The sequence below is a fragment of the Dermacentor andersoni genome, chromosome 4, assembly GCF_023375885.2.
Source record: "Dermacentor andersoni chromosome 4, qqDerAnde1_hic_scaffold, whole genome shotgun sequence".
Lineage (NCBI taxonomy): Eukaryota > Metazoa > Arthropoda > Arachnida > Ixodida > Ixodidae > Dermacentor > Dermacentor andersoni.
In genome coordinates, this window is record NC_092817.1 from 184068645 (window position 1) to 184092035 (window position 23391).

At 48.6% G+C, this 23391-nt stretch overlaps 1 protein-coding gene and 1 pseudogene across 1 annotated transcript in view; both read right to left on the bottom strand.

The window, feature by feature from the left end:
- LOC126530499 (lysozyme C-1-like) overlaps positions 1-23391 on the bottom strand; it is a 101728-nt gene that overhangs the window by 55751 nt on the left and 22586 nt on the right. The window lies entirely within an intron of this gene.
- LOC140217060 (uncharacterized) lies at positions 1363-23318 on the bottom strand (annotated as a pseudogene).

A 23391-nucleotide genomic window follows, 5' to 3' on the forward strand; every position in this document is an offset into this window, starting at 1 on the left:
TTTTAATGAGATGGAAGAGGCCAGCGCTGCAGTGTACAGGAGTTAGTGCTTTGAATGAGATTCGTTAATGAAAATGTGTGAAGACTTTGGTGAAAGAAAACTAGCAAAAACAAACGCTAATATAAAATAAAAGGACAGAAATAAGAGTATGCGCAAACGTGCATGGAATGAGGCACACAAACGCGAAAACTAAGAAAAACTCAAATATAAAGAAATGTGGGAAATAAAAAAAAAATAGCAAACGCAAGAAAACATACACACATTTACAAACGGACCTGGGTAGAGGTATTATAGGAGTGGGTTCACAAGCTGCTGTGCCTACCTTCTCGTACGTTTCTTTTTTTTAAACCGTCCTCTTAACACTGTCATGGGAATTTTTTATTGCAGCATATCACAAGAATTGAAAAGCACCGCGAAGCTATGTTGTGGGAAACCATATCGAGCGCTGGCAACACAACTTATGCGTGACTGTGCCACAGCACGCATTCTACAGCTTGCGCGCGCGGTGAACACTGGTGGAAAGCAATCAATCGACGGAGCTACACAACGCACGAGCACCGCCGTTAGATGCTCGGCCATCTCACTACTGAAAACGATCGTTCACGCTAAGTTGACGGCGACAAATCTTTGCGTTGGAGGCTGCTTTTGCAAATATTTTCTCTTGCGACGCTCGTAGGTTTGTTTCACGCGCGCACGCTTTTCTCATTTCTCCCGAGAATGGTTTTACTCCATCACTTCACCCCGTCCGACGAGAAACGCAGCGACACAGTACACGAACACACAGTAGGCACCCGACTTTGGCAAACTTTTCTCGTCGTAACTTCACTCGGGAGCGAAATAAAACAGACATTGAACAAACAGGCAGGATGTGTGTTTGCAGAGGTCGCCGTGGGATCCTATTTTCAGGCAAAGCGTAGTGCAGCGTCAGCGATGCTCGCTGCAATGTTTCTTCGCCGGATCACGGCTTGGAATAAATGCACGCGGCACAAATGCCGCATCGTAAGCTCGCAATAATATTTCCGACATGATACACAATCGCAAACAGTTTGGGAATTCACTGTGACGAGGCGTTGACGCGCACAGCTGACGCGATTTCGCCCAGTTCGAAGCCCGATCGGTCATCTTCTCCGACGGCGGGGTCACCGGCTGTCTGGCGCATGACATCGGTCCAGAGTGCGCGCTCATTGGTGGATGTTCGTGTGCATCCGCCACGGAGGAGTAAACGCCCCCTTTTTTTCTAAAGTTATATCCGACTATAGGTACCAAAACTGCGGTCCACCATCCTGCTGGTATTTCCAGAGCTGTTCGAACCGCCCTCATTAGATAGTCCAATAGCGCACAACGTCACGTACTACATTGTGACTAAGGGACCACCAGTATAGACCCGACCTCCCGGCTTAGCACCAGACCGTCTGAAAATTGCAAAGCAAGAATTCGAACACATGCTCGAGCTGGGCTTCGTTCGACCTTCCGCTAGCATTTGGTGACCTGCTTTACACATGCTGCCAAAGAAGACGGGTGATTGGCGGCCGTGTGGCGATTACCGCGCATTAAACAAAGTGACGATTAAATACCTGGATTTCTCGTTACGGCGTTGCCCAATAACGACAGACAGAGGAAGACCAACCATGTGACTCGTCCTTCTTTCAAGCTCTCTTCCCGTCTTCTGGGTGTAATGCACATACGAACGACAGCTTATGACCCAAGTTCCAATGGCATGGTAGAACGCTTTCATTGTCAACTGAAACCAGCACCCGCCTTTGGTTCTACTAAGTCTTCGCACAACTCTCAAAGCAGATGCACAGTGTTCCTCAGCAGAACTTGGGCTGCTGTAACGTAAAGCTATTCCGAACTTTTCTATTCCAATTCTGCTATCAGCCCTCCGCGATTGGTCAAAAACATTTTTGGACCACCTCCACTTCGCCTGTCTGTCACGCGACCTCACGAAAACCGCGACAGTACCCCATCTGATATGACGCGTGCACACTAATTATGCATCTTTGGACCAAATAAAAGAATAGTTATTTCTGATTCGCCACCTTTTAGCCATTAACCCTCGGCTATTGGTCAAAAGTTTTCGGGCTGCACCCACTTCACCTGTCTGTCACGCGAAGTCACAAAAGCGCAAAAACTCACCGCATCAAAGTGACGTGTACGTGTTAAAGATGCATTAATATGCCGAACAAAGCTGAATTTTTTCTGAATAGCCGCAGGCTGCCTCGTTCCGAAAGGAATCAAAGATGGCTGCCGCCGATCACTCAGGCACTGGCAACTTGCACCTGTCGGAGAGCATGAATTTACTTGCATACAATAAACCTTTTTCGTTGCCGTGTAACGTTTTCAAGCGCTTTCGGCACGTTTATGGTCTCGCTATGCCAACTCTTCTTTGTTGAGGATCCGTTTTAGCGGCATTGTTTACCTTCCGTTGCATGCCACTGCGATTTTCTACCAGCCACTGCAAGCTAAGTAAGGGAAAGCGGACCAATCGCAGACGCAGGCACCACTCTCCTCATCTGGTAATCGATTTTCCGTGCACTGGCTCGACCCCACCGAATCCCTCTACAGTTTAGCGTGATCCGCGCCTCTTGTCAGCTAATTAGATAAGACAAGCCGCTCACTGTAGGCAGTGTTATTCGTTTTTAAAGCAAACAAAGTACCTCCTATAAACGAGGACAGCATTTGTTTGGTCTGTTCAGACAACCCTGCCGGTCACCACCCGATGCGTCGGCAGTTACGCAAGTTTGACGTCAGGAGATTGGAATAAAAACATATTGTGTAGTGAAGAGGAATGCCAAGCGCTGCAGACACATCGCCAGTCGTCCGGGAGGCGCGAGCTCGAGAATGCCTGAGCTGCTCTAGTTAAGAAACGCTGCCTGCTACTCTCTTGAACCATATTCATATTAGAATTGGAATAGTTTTACGTTATAGGGCCCTTCTTGGTCACTGCCAAGTCCGCGCGTGGCCTCTGAGACGAGAAACGAGGCACGCCGGTGCACCGGCGAACAGTGAGAATTGCTCCCTCGCTTACTCATGCACACAGCACATATTCAGTACATACCCAGTGACTCAATTTGGCGAGAAGTTTACTGAAGACCAGCACAACCTGGCCAATTCATGAGGAAGCTCGCTAAATCGTGAAAGACGTTCGTTAAAAAGTTGCCCATAGGCAGGTCATTTGTTGGCCAATCCTTAGCTTCCTGCGGTGCCACAGAAACACACGGCCATTGAATATTGGACAATAGCTGCATGTTTAACCAGCACTGGATTCTGTGCTTCCCGTGGCGCGAAAGATCCATTTAAACATTTTTTTAAACATACGACATGAATGACTCAGCACATAAATCCTACTGTCCCTGCCGATCTACCAAGAACATAGTGAATCCTAAGCTTCGTGCGGCCCCAAAGTTCGATGGTTCGATGTTCGAATTGGATGTTCTACGGCAGGAAGCGGCAAGAATTGCATCGTGTGCTTTGTGCAGTGCAACAAAAAAACTTGTGATGGTGCGATTACTCATTGCAAGCATTCATAGATCGCCTCAACAGAGGCGATCTGGTCGTAAAAATAGTTGCAGAGAAAATAAAGTAGCAAACAAATCCCGGAGCGCCAGGAGAGCGCCGCCACTCCAGGATGGAGCCAACTTTCCGAGACACCCATTGCAGAAGGGACAACTTTCAGAGAGTGCCACCACTCCCGGACGGAGCCAACTTTCAGAGAGTGCCATCCATTGCGGACGGGACCAACTTTCAGAGAGCGCCGCCACTCCCGGACGGAGCCAACTTTCAGAGAGTGCCATCCATTGCGGACGGGACCAACTTTCAGAGAGCGCCGCCACTCCCGGACGGAGCCAACTTTCAGAGAGTGCCATCCATTGCGGACGGGACCAACTTTCAGAGAGCGCCGCCACTCCCGGATGGAGCCAACTTTCAGAGAGTGCCATCCATTGCGGACGGGACCAACTTTCAGAGAGCGCCGCCACTCCCGGACGGAGCCAACTTTCAGAGAGTGCCATCCATTGCGGACGGGACCAACTTTCAGAGAGCGCCGCCACTCCCATAGTACAACTAGGGCCAAGTTTACAGAGCGTGACCTTAACAGCTGCTTTCTTCAGTAAAGCACCCGTTACTTTCTTGCCCGGCCTCTGACTGATTCACTTGAATTCCTTCATGCGAGTCTTATCACTCGGCCAAGTTGTACCTGTTTTGACAATGCATATCTGCTAAATATATATTACTTCGAATTGCATTTTTGGGCATATTATGCTGTTTTTGGTCTTTTTGGGGTGACATTAGTGTCTAGAATCTTTCATGATAACTTGGGTCACTGGCTATGTGTCACTGAGTGCTCAATGTTATCGAATAGACAATTACGAATAGACAATTACGAATAGACAACTTTGGTCACAGGGCATGTGCAGATCGCCATGGGCCTCCGCGTATGTGTCAATTTGGGCCACCGGATATGTGTCACCGATCATGTGCATCTGGGTATGTGCCTCAATAGACAAGTTAGGTAATTGGCAACGCGCAAGTGGGCATGTGATAATGGGTAGGTGAACATTTTGGCCAGCGTTCCAGATTAAGCATCTGCACATGGGTACGTGCCTGGACATACAAACAGAAAGAACGGCAAGAAGTGAACAAGTTGGCAACAGAAAAGCAAACACATCCGCTGTAGATGTTAAAGTGTCGGCAACCAAAGCAGGCGATAATGGTGAAAGAAGAGAAGTGACCGAATCGGGAACAGATTGAGCGTTGAGCAAGAAATGACAAAACGTAGAAATACAATGTCGGTAATGAAAAATTAAGGTTCTCGACAGAGAGAAAAAGTTTGAGTACGGTGTGCCGCTAGATTGCTTCTACAATAATCGCATTAACCATGATATTCATGGTGAGGTGGTACTGCGTAAACTTTTATTTTACTATGGCACAGAAAACACGCCAACATGACAGAACAAATTATTGTGGCCAGGGCATATGTAAGTATCCGTATTTATACTCTTCAGCAGTGCAATTACTTCCATCACCGGCTACATACCAGGGCGTGTTTCGCTATATAGTCAATATCTCAGCATCTGAGATTGTAAGGCGAAAATTTAAAATGAAAACTAATAAAGGTAGCCTAGCGTCATATTGCTTGTCGATATGCAGTGGCGATTAACCTGTAATGAAGGAAGGATATATAAGTAGGGAGGAAGCATTAATTAATATAGCTCACTTCAACAAGTCGACCTCCGCCGATGTCACTAATGATATTTTTTCAAAGCGTAATCTTTTCTCAGTTCTTTGCTCGGTTTTGCTGCGTTAGTGCCATTTGCAGAGGTAGGCTGATTCCCGAGGTCGTGCAGTCAGCAGTTGCAATGGATATGTGCCACTGGGCATTTCGTCTCGTGCCGCTGGGCATGTGCCATCGTCGCACCGCCGTCATCGTCAGGTCATCATCGTGATAGAGCCGAATTTCGGAGATCCCATGCACTGTGGAAATCACTCTAACCGAAGCGTCCATGAGCCAGCAAGACAAGAATGGTGCCATAAGGCAAGGGACGCGCTGGAGGTTTTATTGACGAGCGCCTCCCTCAGCACCTATGCTGGACCTTGTAGCGGAAGGTCAACTTTAACTCAGAATGAAAACATGTTGAAGAGTCAAGGTCCCCCTAAAGGTACAACAAACGACCAGACTGAAAGACACAAGCGCAAAAGTAGGGAAAATACATAAAGATAGCTATTGCTCTAAAACATTTCTTTTGGCAGGGTTTATTTGCTATGAGGGCAGAAAATTGCGAAGGCGTCTAAGCTGTTTTAAATTAGAAAGAACGAGCAATTGCTATCGTGGTTACTACTGCTGTTAGATATTGTGGGCTCAAGGCCGTGGCTTCAGAGACAGTGGTCAGCTGAAGCTCTCAGGAGGACAAAGGGTGCAAAAGCCATGAAAAAAGAAACAACCTTTACTACCCGAAGCCCCAGACCGACTGGAAACTGTTTCCTGGTCGCCATTCCTCGCATTCCGGCCCCAGGCTGACTGTGCGTGGCACGGACGCATGAGCCAGGCCCAGATGGTGATGATGGTGGTGGCACAACGGCGTAGCCATGCGGCCAGCGTCCCCTCACTGATCTCTCCCCTGCGGACCACGGATCCATGTCGAGGTCGAGGAGATCCTCTATGGGCGCTGGTGGCTCAGGTGGAGCAAGTGCCTCCGCACCCGGCGGATGCTCCTGGTGAGCAACAAAGGCAACAAAGGCAACAAAGGAGGTATGGTCGCAAAGACTAGAGAAGACCAAGAGCGGCCTCAACGGTGCCTGAAGCCGGCGGCTGAAGCTAAGCGCCGAGGCGGCGAGCCTGGCTTGGTGGCGTGATCCCACTTGATGAGCGCACCGGGATATTTCTGGAACGTGGCACAAGGGGCAGAGTGTGCGGGCTTACTCTGGCGTGTAGACTGGGGGCTACTCGGAGGAATATGTATATGTGAGGAGAAGGCTCCGGAAACCAGCTCTGGCGAGTCACCGATGACTGACCGTGGCTGCAGCTCCCAAGGCAGCCGCGAGACCCAAGCGACGGGGGCGTTCGCGTGATTAAGGGCCGTCCAAGTTGTGACGGCGTGACGGCCGCATGGCAGCGAACGGCGAGAAGGATGGGGGCAGTAGGGGGTGCATCGGTTGCGGATCCGTGGACAATTGCGGTACTGGCGTTGAGAGCGGGTCATCTGGAATGTGCGCAGCGCATTGCATAAAATTGCTGGCATGGCATTGCTATTAGAAAATTTCGTAAATCGAGCTTGACATCTTGCAGCTTCAATATTGAATGAGCCAGCAAAGGGGGTCACGAGAATGTCATGAAACTTATGAGAGGAGCGAAATATTATAGCGTTTGAGCTCCGAGACATGTACTGGTCCAACTAAGGTCCCAGTTGCGGTGTCTTTCAAGCGGTAATATAAATTACCAAGCTTGCATGAAATTGCAAATGGACCATCCGAATCGAGGTGCTAAGGACGCCAAAAAACCTTCAGCTGAGTTGCTCAAATGATGCGTCCGACGTCATACTAGGTGACGTAGTTCATACTGAACGTCACGACAGTGTAAGTTTTATTGGCATGTTCGCTGCGAGCATTATGCAATTGCTCACGAGCAGCAGTAATAGCGGTTGGAAGCCTCTTACGCCGTTAATTCCCGAAATTGCGTTTATCGGAATAGGCTGAATGTGCCGGTACTAAGGTACGAATTAGTGAAAATGAGAGCTCCCTGCCAAAGTTCAGATATGCAGATGCAAACTAGGGTATCTGTTGACCATGGAACGCGTCGCAAATGCCATTTCCAAGAGTTTAGCATCCCATTCCGTATGATTAGTGGAATGTGCCTTAAGCACCTCAGGTTTCTGTTGACGCGTTCGGGTATGCTAGCTTGTGGATGGTATGGCGTGGTCCTTTCGTTTGATGCCGAAGGCAGAGCATGTCTTCGCGAATGTGCGACTCGTGAAGTAAGTGGCGTTATCGGTTGTCAGTTGTGGTGGGAAACCAAAACGCGAGAATACATCGAGGAGACAGTGCCAGATATTCTGTGAGGTAAGTGCACGCAATTGGTATAAGTCAACCCACTGCGTAAAAACACCAATAAGTAGCTGTTGCTTCAAGGAGTACGGGGGAAAGGGCCCATAAACGTCACACGCGACGATTTTCCATGGGATCTGCCTAAGAAGTGGCTGCATCAAGCCCGGTGGCAGACCACCACGTGATTTTACTCGTTAACAAATTGAACAGCTACATGCATATCGTAAAACAACCTGCCGCATGCCTGGTCAAGTAGCAGCCTGACATAACTTACATAAGTCTTGCTGCCAGAACTGTCACTAGCCATAGTACAGTCGTGGAAGTAACTAATGAAGGCTGTTCTGAGACTTTTCGAGAACATTGCGCGAAATGGGGAGTTACCGTCATCCTCGTCAGTTTGTGGAATGTAGCGAAGCAGAAGGCCATCGGCAGCGAGTACATAAGAATCGAACTCGCCGGTGGTAGAGGCTTGCGCATTAGAGCCACATTAGCATTTCGAGGACACGCTGGCAGAGGCCGCCTTTACGTTGCGCCTCGAGGGGGCGCTTCGTGCTGAACAAGGCACCCCATCGCGAGTCTGTGTCAGCAGCAGCAACGGGAGACGGTGGCTCCTGGGTGGAAGGAGGCTCGGGCAAAGGTGCACGCGAGAGTTTGTCAGCAGCTTTGTTTTGTGCACCAGTGTGACGTTCGATGGTAAAATGACACTTCTGTAGCGTTACCACCCAGCGAGCAAGGCGACTTGCTGGATTCTGTAAACACTGCAGCCGAGTAAGCGCCATATGGTCCGTTTGGACAATAAAAGGGGCACCGTCCTAGTACATGCCAATTTTTTTAAGTGCGTATACAATGGCGAGACATTCGCGCTCAGTGACAGTGTAATTTTTTCTACGGGTGTTAGAGTGTGACTTGCGAATGCAACTGGCCCTAGTTCAACCTCGAATTCCTGTAGTGACACAGTGCCTAGACCGTAGTCGCTAGCGTCTCTTCGTAGCACAAACGGTTTGTTTAAGTCGGGGAGCTTTAGAGATGTGGTCTCAGCAATAGCACTAGTCAGTGGTCTAAATGCGTTGAGCTCATATTCATTCTAACTCCTCTTTATGATTTTGCGCACTAGTTAATTAAGCGGAACCCTAAGCTCTGCACAGCGTGGTATGAAGCAACGGTAGAACGCAATCATTCCCAGAAAATGGTGCAAGTTCTCGACGTTGTGCGGGTAGGGGTATTCTGCAATATTGCGAAGCTTGCGTCATTAGGACGAATGACCGTCATCCACAATAAAACCTAGGAAATCTACTCCTGAGTACGCTAATTGGATATTTTGGGGGTCCACGGTGAACCCCCCTTTCTGCATTTTCTGAACAACGATGGCAAGGTTTTCTAAGTGTTTCTCAAAATTGCGCGAGAAGATGACAATATCATCCATATATGCCATTGCGAATTTATACCGCACTTAATCGGGAACAAAACCCATTAGGCGTTGGAAAGAGCTAGGAGAGTTCTTCAAGCCAAATGACATGCGTGAAGGCTGCTATAGGGATGTCAGCGGGTTCCATTTAAATTTGAGGAAATTCCCTACAGCAATCTAGTGCAGTGAACACCCTTGCACTACCCAGACTTGATAGGATTGACTGAATTGAGGGAAAGGGATAAGCGTCCCGAACAGTGGCATCGCTAAAGCGTCGATAGCGTACGCACAAGCCAGACGTGCCACGTTTTTCATGCGCTAGAACGACAGGAGAAGCCCAAGGGCTCTAGGACGGTCTCACCACACCGTTATCAACCTTCTTCAGGGCAATATTCACGAGCGCCCTCTTGTGCACGTTAAGTGGCCTTGGGTTGCAGCTCCAAGGTTGTGTTTCCTGTATCGATGCGATGACGCAATACAGGAGTGCAGCCGGGTTTTTCCATGAACATGGCTGCGAACGGCTCGAGCATGCGCACGAGCTGTCATTTCTGCGCATCTTCAAAACTGCATTACTCGACAGTTTCCAGTATAGTAGGCGGCAAGGCAGAGTTAAAAAGGAACGCGGCCGACTCACGAGTGTTGTGCACAGAAAGTTAAGCCGGAGCAAACTGGCACAAATCATCAATGCAAGTAACTCGGAAGCCGCCGTTTGCAAAGTCCGACGCTATGTTATCACGCGCGATAAAGTTCCGACCCAGTAGCATGGGTACTGGCAACCCGGGCAATAAATAAACGCTGTCGAGATGTCTTGCTCATGAAAGAGAGCTTGAGTCGCACCACAGCTCGTGCTGCTATTAATCCTCCCTTAGCAGCTCTCAGGCGAATATTACATCGTGCGAGTTGCATTTTACGCGTCTGGCACAAGCACAAAATGTCATCTCCATTGAGAGAGACGCTGCCGCCAGTATCTAGAAGTTCGGTTATCTCCGGGCCTAAAACATGGAACTTCATATATGGTACAAGACCAGAGGTCATCCATATATGCCATAAGAGAAGCCCAAGGGCTCTAGGACGGTCTCACCACACCGTTATCACCGAGGGTGAGCAACTGACTTTCTCTCGGTTTGTCGCATAGAGCTAGTGAGCTCTATGCGGCAAACAGAGAGGTCAGTTGCTCACCCTCGGCAATTTCGGCCTTTGGCGGTGTTGTGGAGCTTGTTGTCATTGTGGGCCGCAGCTATTTCCCTGGGTGGAAACACGCCGAGTCGAGGGTGTCATTGGACACTCATGCCGGTAGTGTCCATGCTGACCACAACTGTAGCATGAGCCAGTCTGCTCTGCATTTTCCCTGTACCGTGTCGGAGCCTGCGGCTTCTAAGCGGCACGAGAGCGACCTCCGGTGTTCAGAGGATTTCGTTGCCGGTCTGAGGGAGTGGACCAAGGTGGTTGGCGGGGGAAAGTCGTCGCGGGCATCCCTCATCGTGCAGCGCCGCCTCCACCACAGAGAGTTTCCGTTAATGGGGCGAAGAGAACAGGAAGGTGCCAATAACCTTCGCCCCATTCCATTGGCGCGTCACGCTGGTTCGCCACTTCTCGCACAAATGGTGACACTCCTGGGTACTGCTCCTCGGCCGCTAGATTTCGCACGTTTCCTTCGCTGCTGTGTCCCCACCTGTAGTCGCCGCGTTTAACACCTGCCCGTATCTGCCCCGTTTGTAGTCGGCTCCACCTTTCCCTGAAAACGCTCGCATCTCTCTCACCGCTTATCAGTGTGTAGAAATGTTTGTCGCCTGCCTCTGTTCCGCTGTAAATGCTCGCGTGTTGATGCTCGACCTAGGTGGCACACAATTTCTTCAAAATTTTGTGTTAAAGGGCCCCTCACCAGGCCACATGAGAAATTTCGGTTATACGCGGGAAGTTGCGTTCCCTCTAAGCAGCGTTCTACCTCAAGGATTTTTCAAGTTGGTTCATTAATAGCCGAGACAGAAATATTTCAGTGTGGTGAACCCCTAATTTCAGGAGGCGAGCTTTCCCGCAAACATACCCACTCTCTCCACTGTCCGTCTAGCCACAATGCCACCCAGACTGGCTCAAGGCCGGGGAGCTGCCTCTGTGACGTCAGCCGGACGGGGCCGGCTCCGGCGGAAGCGTAGGAATGCTTCAGCACAAGTCTGCATAATAGTTTTGCCCTTGGCTGACTTTTTTTTTCGGCTACGCATGTAGTACTCTGAATAAAATTTGGCAGAAAGAGAAAATAGAGAGACAGGTGTTTTCTACACGCATCGGCGTTCTATTCATTCATTCGTTAGAATCCGCAGCTTCCGCTTTATAGCCTTGTTATCGGGGTAAGGCTCTTTGGGCCTTACAACGTAGAACTATTCCAATATGTTTTTATTATGCTGCCGAGGCGCCTCCGGAACCGCTGCCTTCTGCCACGATAGACAACGCGAAAGAGGAGCAAGACACGCCCTTTGCGCTGAGTAAACTCGTAGCAGTCCTTACACAAGGCAAAACGAAATCAGCTCTCGGGCACGATGGAGTGACTTGGCAAGAACTTCGAAACTTCAGCAATGAAGCTCAAAAACAGCTCTTAACAATTGTCAATGAATCCTTGGAATCCGGACTAGTGCCATATTCACTCAAACTATCTCTCATCTACCCTTCTGAAACCGGGCAAAGACCACACGAAATCAGCTAACCTACACCCCATAGCTCTAACGTAAACTGTCTGCAAATTGATAGAAAGAATGCTACACACAAGAATGCAGCACTAAATCAAATATGTACAACTGGGTTTGCACCCTGCGCAGGCAGGTTTTCAGCCGAACATGGGCACACATGACTGCCTCTGGTTGCTCCGCAGATTGATCAACCGTAAGTCTCGCAAACAGATGCCGTAGCTTCCTCCAAACCATACCAATCCAGCTCCATGGCAAGGCACCGGGATGGAGTCCGAAGACCTACTACTTCGATAGCAGAGTGCCCCAAGGCTCCATCCTCGGACCTATGCTATTCAATCTGGCCATGACACGGGTGGCAGAAAGTCTTGAGCGAGACACTTCGGCCCGTTTTACTATTTACGCCGACGATATAACAATATCGACGGAAGCGGCGGATTGCTCCGACATACAGAGCATGCAAACTGAACTGCAAGCAGCGATCCTGAGCCTTAGCAACACTTTAGATAACCTCTGACTGCAACACTCGCCAGAGAAGACGCAATTGATCAGCATAGACGGAAAGAAAGCGACCAATGTAAACAAGCAGATCACTTTACACATCAGCCAAAGCGATATTACGTCGACCAATGGACAAATTAAGATTCTTGGAACACAGATTGCTAGCTGCAACTGCCCCCAGCTATGTATTCGCACTCTAAAGCAAAAATGGAGACCGCTGTTGCACATGGTTAGACGAATATCGAGCAAGTATGGCGGAGCGCGTCAGAAAGTGTGCCAAACGCTTGCAAAAGCGGTCGCAGTTGGAAGGATTCTTTACGGGGCACCCGTGTACGAATTCTCTGAACGAGACCGCGGCGATATCGAAAAGTCACACAGGGCCACCCTCCGTACGACCGCTGGACTACCGAAGCACACGAAGAATGAGGACCTGCTCAAGGTTGTAACGTTTCCACCCATACGGGACATAATCAATTAAACAGGAATTCGAATACGATCCCGGTTGGAAAACACAACTCGAGGGAAACAGATCATGGCATGGGATGAACAAGTCCATACGAAGCCAGAGCCCGCGGAAGCGACCATAACGCCACCATGGGAAGCACCACTGGGCATACGGAGGCAACAACACCCTATCGCCAGACGAAACGCAGAAGCTAGAAAAATATTTGAAAAGAGATTGGAACTAAGAACGCCGCAGCACACCATTGACATCTACACGGACGCTGCAATCACAAACGACGTAGCAAGGATGGCCTGGGCTAGCACATCTGCGCCCCAACACAATGGCTATTACACATGTCAGCTTCCCGGGGGTACAACCTTGCACGCTGAACTCTTACCTGTATGGGGAGCGGTCAACACCATTCCCATTGACATGAGAGACATTGTAGAGCAGAGTGTGCGAAATAATTATCGGATCCTTACTGACTCGTACGAAGCGGTGACCGAATTAACGGTGCCTACGATGGATGATGCTGTGGCCAACGAAACCAGAAAAAATGCTAAAGAGAATACAGGAGATTGGGACAAATGTTAAAATCCTATGAACACCGGGGCACACCGGCACGGATGAAGGAAACGCAGCCGCTCACGCAGATGCCGCGCAAGCAGGTGGGCTTGTTTATACGTACAGCTCCCCACACTCCATTTCCTCGCCATACCCCGCGCACCAAAATCCACACCTAAAGATATTGGCCGAAGGCTCTCCTAGCACAGCACTGATATATTACATTCGCACTAAAATAAAGGCAGGCAGTAAACGGAGACTATTAGAAGCTACACCATTACATGTGTTTGACGACAACGGCGGGCTTACTCGCACAAAAGAGGTTTTTTTTAAATAAGGTTATGGCCAACGCTGCATACACACCACTTATACTTGAGAAATGGCACCAACCCAGACAAGCTACGATTGCGAACACTTATACCCATGCATGCGTTCCCAGGAGTCATGCAGAGCAAACTGGCAGTACCTCATTTGGAGCTGTGCAGCTTTTTCACAACGAAGATCCAACATTCAACATTTACTACACGGAGACATTAGAACACTAGGAATCGGAATACAAACTAACCCTTAAACACAGAAAGCCATTGTGACATATGGCAGACAAAGTGGCTTGTTTCGAGCAGTGTAGAAGTTGGTCGACCAGCCCATGCGAGAGCGGCGGAAGTGAACATGCACCTGAATCTGCATAAAGCGGAAGATCAAAGACTGAGGTGAAGATGTGCTTCAGCCAACAATCCGGAACTCACATTCCTTTCCCACCTAATCCCCAACAGCGGCCTAGAGCCGTCCCCTTCCTTAAACTAAAAACTTCATTCATTCATTCCAATCTCCTGACGTCAAATTTGCGTAACCGCCGATGCAAATTGTATGTTACCAGCTATACCCTTGTTAATCAGGAATCCGACTCCTAGTTCTCGTCTCTCCGCTAAGCCCCGGTAGCGCAAGGCGTGCCCGCATTTTAGCACTGTATATGCTTCTTTAGTCCTCCTAATTTCACTGAGCCCTATTATATCCCATTTACTGCCCTCTAATTCCTCCAATAGCACTGCTAGACTCACCTCACTAGATAACGTTCTAGCGTTAAAGGTTGCCAGGTTCAGGTTCCAATGGCGGCCTGTCCTGAACCAGGGATTCTTAGCACCCTCTGCTGCGTCGCAGGTCTGACCGCCGCTTTGTCAGTTGCTTCGCAGCTGCTGGGGACTGAGGGCCGGGGTTTGACTGTTGTAATCATATAGCGGTTGCAAGCAGTGTTCGCAAGCTGCATGTTCGAAAGCGCTGAGCAAGATGGCACTTTTGCAGGCTACGCTCGAACCATCGGCGTAGCCGAAGGGGGGTAGGGTTCCAAGCCCCCGAAATCTTAAGTCTGTAGGTGAATATTTATCTATTTGTCTATACTGTGAGCCATTTTCGGGCTGTTACAGGGTGGGAAATAGAATCTTATAACAAAGCAGTGGCATGCGCAAATAATTGATAAGTAATTATATACAAGGCATATAAGTACAAGGCATATATACACTTACAAAAACATTTCCGAATTTCTTTCAAAGAAAACCACAGAGATAAATAATCAGTAATTATATAAGTACAAGACATATATACACTTACGATGAGTAAAATAACATTTCCAAATTTCTTTCAAAGGAAACCACAGAGTCAACATTTTCAAAAACCTCGGAATCAAGTTTGTTCCAGTCAACAATTGTTTTAACCAAAAAACAATGCTTAAAGACATCAACTCTGGAGGAATAAGGCATGAACGCATAGCTGTGATTATTCCTTGGTGATATTCTGCCAGGAGGTCGCAAGTACGGGCTGGGATCCACGTTTAGGCTTCTCGTTTGTAATTGGAACATGAATTTTAATCTAGCAACCCTCCGGCGCTCAGCAAGTGTCGGAAGGTCAGCCCTATCAAGTAACTCTGTAACTGATAGTGTTCGATTGTAGGAGGAAAAGATAAACCTGGAAGCAAGAGGCTGTACTTTTTGTAGTTTATTAATGAGGTATTGCTGGTATGGGTCCCAGACTATACTTGCGTACTCTAGACTAGAGCGAACAATTGCCCGGTATGCACTTAGTTTTACATCAGAACTGGCACACTTCAGTTTCATTTTTAACAAGCCGAGCTTTCGCTGTGTGGATCCACAAGTGATCGTCACGTGACGTTTCCATTTTAGATCATGTGTTATAGTTATTCCAAGATATTTTGTTTCTTTTGTACGTTTTACTATATCACCGCCAATAGCATAAGAAAAACTCGCGGGTTGTTTCTGATTTGATACAGTCATGCAAGCCGACTTCCTAAAATTAATTTGCATATCCCATATGGTACACCAGTCATTAATAATCTGCATTGACTCATTCAATAAAATTTGGTCACTGGCGCTTTTTACCCGGCAAAACACCAAACAGCCATCTGCAAATTGTCGTACTTCAATCAGTGGGTTAATGTTCATGGCTATATGATTAATGTATATCGGAAACAGTACCGGCCCCAAGACCGACCCCTGAGGAACACCGGACGTAACCGACAATGTTGACGACCGCTCATTAGAAATTTCTACGAACTGCTCTCGATTCTTTAAATAAGCCTGAACCCATCGTACGATTTTCGGACTAAGACCAGCGTCATAAAGGTTGCGCACAAGTTTTGAATGGCAAACCCTGTCACATTGCCTTGGATAAATCCAAGGCTATGACATCTATGTTTTCTTTATTGTTTATGGCTGAAGCAAAGTATTGAACTGTCTCGAACAGCTGGGTCACGGTGGAGAGGCGCCTACGAAATCCATGTTGCTTACCATAAAACATTTTTTTCGTTTCCGTGTAATCTATTATATACTTGCAGAGGATGTGTTCCAGCAATTTACAAACAGTGCATGTAATAGAAATAGGACGGTAATTTTTCACGTTGAGTCTGTCTCCTCCTTTGAAGATCGGCACTACCCTGCCCATTAGCCAATCATCAGGTAAAGTACCGGTGTCTAATGATGCCCGAAAATTTTGTACTAGGAATTCTGCAACCCAGTCACTATAGCGTTTCAGAAGTTCATTAGGTATGTCATGTGGCCCTGATGACCTCTTACAATTAAGTTTCAGTAGGAGCTCTAATACTCCTTCCACTGAAATCTGAATTTCGTCTCCGCAGGTGTCCCATGATTCCCGCATCGGGGGGTCGATTTGACCAGGCGAGAACACTGAGCAGAAGTGATTGAATTCGTTTGCCATGAGGTCTGGCTCGCTGCAAATGCTATCGTCCACGCGAACTGCAGTTATTGTTGGTTTTGAACCGGTCAGGTATCTCCAGAATCTGTCCGGACTATTGAGCATGTAATTGGTCAAAGTAGTTGAAAAGAAAGTTGCCCTGGCTGTCTTTAATTCAGTTCGAACCTGCGCGCTAAGAACAGATATCGTGTCAGGGTTTCTTGGCGTTGCCTGCCGGGCGCGCCGTAGTCGGCGTTTCAAGTGAATAATGGTTCTAGTGATCCACGGGTTCGCCTTTTCTACGCGTTTTCGTCTGACAGCTACAAACTGCAATATAGAATATGAAACTGCTGACTTAAAATATGCCCAAAGACGCTGCACATCATTTTCCTGCGGTATCGTGTCAAGAGCTAGCTCTAGATGATCGAGGATTGATGTGTAATCTGCCCTTTGAAAATTTAGCACATGCGTGTTACAATGTTTAGCAAAACCCTTATCGTCTACCCTAAGAGTGGCTGCTATGGTTTTATTGTCCGATATTCCATTTTCTACGTTGATTCGGCAATTAAAGCTGTCATCCGATAAAAATACCAGGTCAAGTATCGAGTGGCATTGGCCGTGTATTCGTGTTGGTTCATTTACCACTTGAATTAAACTGTGCTTTGCCATTATTTCCAGCACACAGTCCGCGTGTAGTCTATCGACAGTACTTGATGTGCGTGCGTTCCAATCAACACCAGGCAGGTTAAAATCGCCAATTAGTATTAACCTACTACGTTTGTTAGTTATGCTTACAATGTAATCATCAAGCTTCTGAAGAAACTCTGAGGAACTGCCAGGGGCACGATAAATGACACTAATTATTAAAACGAATCTATTCAGGAATAATTTGCACCATATGCTCTCGTGATCCTCAATGACGGGAAGTGGTTCGTACCTAATTGAGTTCTTGATTAACAGGGCAACGCCACCGCCCCTTGTTGACCTGTCATTACGAATGACATGAAAAGGATTAGGGAAAACTTCATTTTTAATGTCGCGTTGTAACCACGTCTCCGTGATGCCAACCACGTGAGGGTCACGTAATAAAGTCAGGCATTCGAATGGTTCGTGCTTAATTACAATGCTTCGTGCATTTATATTTAGTAGCCTTATTTCTTGGGGCTATATACACGAACACATACAAACACACACACGAACGTGCGTATAGGGGGTAGGACCTCCCTCAATCCCCCGAAATAAAATCCCAAGTATGCCCACGGCTTGAGCAGCTCAAAAGTTCGCGAGCAAGCGCGCATTACCTTGCAACAAAAAGCGGTGCAATGTTTTCCAGCCTGCATGACGTTGCGGTAAATGAGTGGGAGTGGGAGGACAGAATGACAACATATAATGACATTATGAAACATTATAGATTACAGAGGCGCATATTCCCGCGGCCTCACGCAAAATTGACAAAAAAGCAGTCAGTCGCATGGCGGCAGTTACAAACTAGGACGTACCCGAATCCTGCGCTCTCGCACATCATATATCCGGATGTATATCCTACGGACAAATGCAAAACATGTGAATCCAGAGCCACTCTGGAGCATATATTATGGGAATGCCGAGGGATAAATAACAATAAAGAAAACGCGGCCTCTAGCAGCAGCCTTCGCACGCGCTGGGAAGCCGCGCTGCTCAGCCCCGCCCTCGAAGATCAACTATGGGCCGTCCAGCGGGCCGAGGATGCCGCCAGGACCCAAGAACTCCTGGCCGTCACCTAGGCGGGGCCTTTGGCCCTCCCCACGAACTCGCAGGGCACACAATAAAGTTCTTTCCTCCTCCTCCTCCTGCATATGAAGTTTTCTCACAGAGTGTTGAAGGCAAGAAATATTTTAAAGGGTGTTTAAAGAAAGCTTCACACACGTAGGTGGATAATTATGTGAGCGCATTTTGGCTGCCGAAACCTGCCGATTAATCGTCGTCGCCAAGTGAACTACCGTGCGTGCACTTATGTCAGTGACCGTTAACGTGACCGTCATTCATCACTAACCGTCGTTCACACCAGCTGCAAGTTTTCGACATATGCGGTGCAGACGCGTAGATTTAAATGCATTTCAAGTGTTCACGTGCGCACATTTTATGAAAAGCTTATTTTTACGACTCATTCACAGCTCAACCTAAACAGCTGCTTCGTAGCACTAAATCTGCAAGTGGAAAAAGATTCAAGATGCACATGCTTTTAGATCAAATTTATTTCGTACAAGCGAATGGATCATCAATGGCTGGTGGTAGCAGGGGCAGAGGGCTGGTTCTTGGGGCCTTGGGGGGCAGAATTCAAAGCCACTGAAAGGCAACAGGCTATTAACAGTAACAAGAGGTCATTTTTATTACACCAATCACGTCAAGATGGCAAACTTGCAAAGTAACTACTCACGCATTGCAGACTAATATGAAAACACATTTTTCTTGACCTCTCAGGCCAATTTACAATAACGGCGCTTATTAAGCACACAGGCAGAATTTTACATTCCTCATGTCGACTAAGGCCGATCTAACAAGAAAGATATTGCAGGCGGTAAATGCTGAAGCTATCGCAGCTGTCTCATAAGCGGGAGCGCGTGAGGCTTTTGCTTACTAAAAAAAATGAACACTAGCACATCAACATTGCATGAAAAGTAGAACGCAGACAAAAATAAAATAAAAAACAGAGGAGAGGCAAACCAGGGTGCAACGGGCAAATTGAATTTGCTAATATTTACTGTTTCTAACAGACTGTTCTAGACCAGCAGAGTCAGAACAATCGTAGAAGCAACTTCAAAGGACGTCTTGTTGGGGGCGTTGGTCACAATTCGTCTTGGGTACTAGGTGTGAAAACACACACGACACAAGGAAGGAGACGGGACAGAGCGCCACTTACGACTGCTTTTATTCGGAGGCACACCACACACTTATATACCCGTATTAGACGCAAGGACCACAATCACATCAAGATTGATATGGAAGCGAACTGGTTAAATATTTCTTTTCGGCCATATATAAAGATATTGACGGGTCGCTGACGCACATGCTTCCTTTCTTTCCGATAAAGAAAGCTTCAATCACTTCCCGAGCTTTTTGATCTTTACTTTTTGCCAGAATTCGCGCCCCTGCAATACATGGCTCACAAGAGCGTGATGGGCAGGACTTAATGTGCTTGGGAATGTTTGGCCCTTCTTTATCTTGCTCTACATTTCTCTCATGTTCCCTAATTCGGTCGTTAACGCAACGCCTCGGAAAGAAAGGAAGCATGTGCGTCAGTGACCCGTCAATGTCTTTATATATGGCCGAAAAGAAATATTTAACCCGTTCGCTTCCATATCAATCTTGATGTGATTGTGGTCCATGCGTCTAATACGGGTATATAAGTGTGTGGTGTGCCTCCGAATAAAAGCAGTTGTAAGTGGCGCTCTGTCCCGTCTCCTTCCTTGTGTCGTGTGTGTTTTCGCGCCTAGTACCCAAGTAGAGGCAACACAGCGAATTGGGCGAGATGGTAGGTTAACATTCTTGGCGTGTATGTGCAACGCGACACAGACGTGTCGTTCATTCTTGGTCCCGTGCCCGTGTCGCGTTGCACGTATACACCAAAAATCGTACAAGTGAACAACCTTTCGTCCCACCCGTACGCATCTCAGCGTTCACGCGGCTGTTACTAGAGATAAATGTTGCCTCAGTGCAAACAAGCCGAACTCACCTCTGTAAACAAGGCGAATGCACCTCCCATATCCTGGTCCCTTCCAGAGCAGGCCGGTCTCTGCCCACACGCAGTAGCCATACCAATCGCTGGCGCAAGTCTGCGTGTTCGCACAGCACCGCGTAAAAAGCTTTGCCCCTTTTTGTGCGGTTTGTGCGTCTTAGTACGCTGTACCCCGTCATACTGGTATACAAGTGTAAATATGATGTGCTGGAGCGCGGGTAACAACAGACGCAGTAGGTGCAAGCAATGGGAATGGTTTATTGAAGATAGCGTGGCTGCTTTTATTCCGTACGAATCAGTAGGTGCATGCGCACTTCGTGATGCGATAGGCGGGCTTGCAATGACACGATACGGCACTTCCTCCCCCTTAGAAGCCCAGCCTGTCGCGTGGTCTCCTTGTGCGCGCAGAACACCTAGGAAGTCCTAAGCCGGCCGGTACACTTGAAGTTGCTTCGCTGGAAGCAAGGGATGTACCAAGTGATCCGTCTGACGATGGTTCAGCGTCTTCCACTGCAGAGGGTTGATTACACTCTCTGACTTGGTTGTCTCCAGGTCGAGTTGCGCAGAATTCTTGCTTTACTTCATCCGCTGCGAGTCGTGACCGCACTTGGTCTACGTAACGGCGCTGCACCCCTCCTGTGGTGTCCACCGTGACCATACGCCTACCTCTTGTTGACGTCACCGTGCCGGGTAACCATCTCTGGCGAGCCTAATTGTACTGCCGCGACCAAACAGGCGCTCCCGGTGAAAAGACTTGCGGCAACGGTGCCGGGGGTCTGCTCACCGTGGAATCCCGTGCCACCTCTTCCTCTGGAAATTGTGCGCGTAGGCGGGTCCTGGGTTGAAAACCCAGCAACATCTTTGCGGGCGACTTGCCATCTCGAGTCGGTGTTTCCCTGTAGCGTAGCAAGAACTTGGAAATACGACTCAGCAGACTTCCATCCTTATTTTTCTTGATACCTTCCTTAATGGTGCGCACTGCACGCTCCGCCAATCCGTTTGACTGCGGATAGTATGGAGCGGAGGTGACATGACCGACATGGTTATCTTTGAAAAACCTTTCAATCGCTGAACTGCTAAATTGTGGCCCATTGTCGGAAACGACTGTATGGGGCAGACCAAAACGCGCGAAGATCCCTCGCAGTACTTCGACTGTAGTTTCTGCACTTGCTGTTGTAAGAGGTACTGCCTCTATCCATTTCGTTTCCGCATCTACCACCACCAAGATCATGTGACCTTCCACTGGCCCTGCATAGTCGATATGCAGGCGAGACCAACGTTTGTTGGTTTTAGGCCAACTTGAAGGGACCTGTACCGCTGTCATGGGCCAACATTGCACGCATTGCTGACAGCTTTGTACCAGCTTGTCTATGTCGTGGTCCAATCCGGGGTACCAAAACATCGTACGGGCCAGGCGCTTCATTGCAGTCATGCCTGGGTGGGTGTCGTGAAGTTCTCTCAGAATAAGTGCCCGCACGGTCTCGGGCAAAACTACGCGATGACCCCAGTATATTAGACCTTTATTCACAGTGAGTTCGTATCTGCGGGTGAAGTACGGCTGAAGGCACTGTTGCTCCGGCCCCAGCTGGTTTGGCCAACCACAAAGGATCCACGTCTTCACCTGTCGGAGGAGCATGTCCTTGCTCGTGCTGTCTGCCAACTGCTGTGCGCTAAGAGAAAAATCTGTCAAAGCTTGCGCATGTAGCACATATTCGACGGAATCGTCTTCCCCAGGGTGCCCTTGCTCCGGCAGCGGCTCAAAGCATCGGCATTCGCGTGTAGTGGTCCTTTCCGGAATTCTATGTCATACTGATACGCTGATAAAAGGAGCGCCCAACGCTGTATCCTGGTCGCCGCCATCTGCGGAATTGGTTTCTCGGGATGGAACAGCCCTGTCAATGGCTTGTGGTCCGTTATCAGACAAAATTTATTGCCGAAAAGATAGTCTCTGAACCTTGTCACACCGAAAACTAGGGCGAGCGCTTCCTTTTCCAGTTGAGAGTAATTTCGCTCCGCCGGCGTCAAGGTTCTAGAGCGAAAAGCTATCGGATAGTCTTCGCCGTTGATGCGGTGGGACAGCGCTGCGCCCAAGCAGACCGATGAGGCATCGCATTCCAGTCGAAGGGGTTATCGCGGGACCTAGTGGACCAGAAATTTAGCCTTGCCTAAGGAACTCTTTGCTTCTCTAAATGCGCTGTCCTGGCACGGCCCCCATCGCCACAACACCCCCTTTGCCAGCAAGCGATATAAGGGGGCCAACGTCGTTGACAAGTTGGTCAAGAATTTAGCATAATAAGTGACGAAGCCCAAGAACGATTTCAGCTGGCTTACCGATGTTGGCTTCGGCGCGGCCAGTACCACCTCGAGGTTATCTTGCAGAGGATGAAGACCTTTGGCATCGATGCGGTGCCCCAGAAACGACACTTGTGCTTCCCTAAACCGGCACTTGGCTTTGTTCAACTTCAGGTTGTGTTCACGAAGCCGCTGAAACACCTGCCGCAGTACCGATGTGTCGTTTTCCTTTTCCGCCACAATGATGTCGTCGAAGTACACTTGAACATTCGGCAAACCTTGCAAAATCGATTCCATGCGTCGCTGGAACAAGGCGGGGGCTGAAGCAATCCCAAATGCTAGGCGATTGTAGCAGTAAAGGCCCCGGTGTGTGTTGAGTACCGCCGTCTTTCTAGCTTCGTGGTCCAGCGGCAGCTGATTGTACGCGTTGCGTAGGTCCAGAGTGCTGAAGACTTCGCCTCCCGAAAGCGCCGCAAATATGTCTTCAACTTTGGGCAGGGGATATTGTTCCAAGTGAGACGCCGGGTTGACTGTTAACTTGAAGTCGCCGTACAATCGTATATCGCCGTTCTTTTTTGCTACCGGAACCACCGGTGTTGCCCAATCTGAAATGCTTATTGGCGAAAGCACTCCGTCTTGCACAAGACGGTCGAGTTCGGCCGAAACTTTAGAGCGCATGGCATAAGGCACTGCACGTGCCTTGCAGAAACGTGGGCGGGCTCCTTCTTTGAGGTGTAATTGCACAGGGGGGCCCTTACAACAGCCAAGCTTGTTCTCGAAAAAATCCGAAAATTCCTCCAGCAGCGGCGTCATCTTATCACGAAGAACATTTACACTTGAGGTGGTTCTAGTGTCCCAGAAGGACGCACCCGCCTTACGGAAGGCCTCTATCGTGTTCCAGCCGCACAGCAGTGGACCGTTACATGCCACCACGATTAGTGTGCTGGTCACAACAGTCGATCCAAACTGAACCCTCATGGTTATCTCGCCGACAACTGGCAATGGCCCGAGGAAGCATGTTAAGCGGAGAGACGTTTTTTCCAGTGCCGGC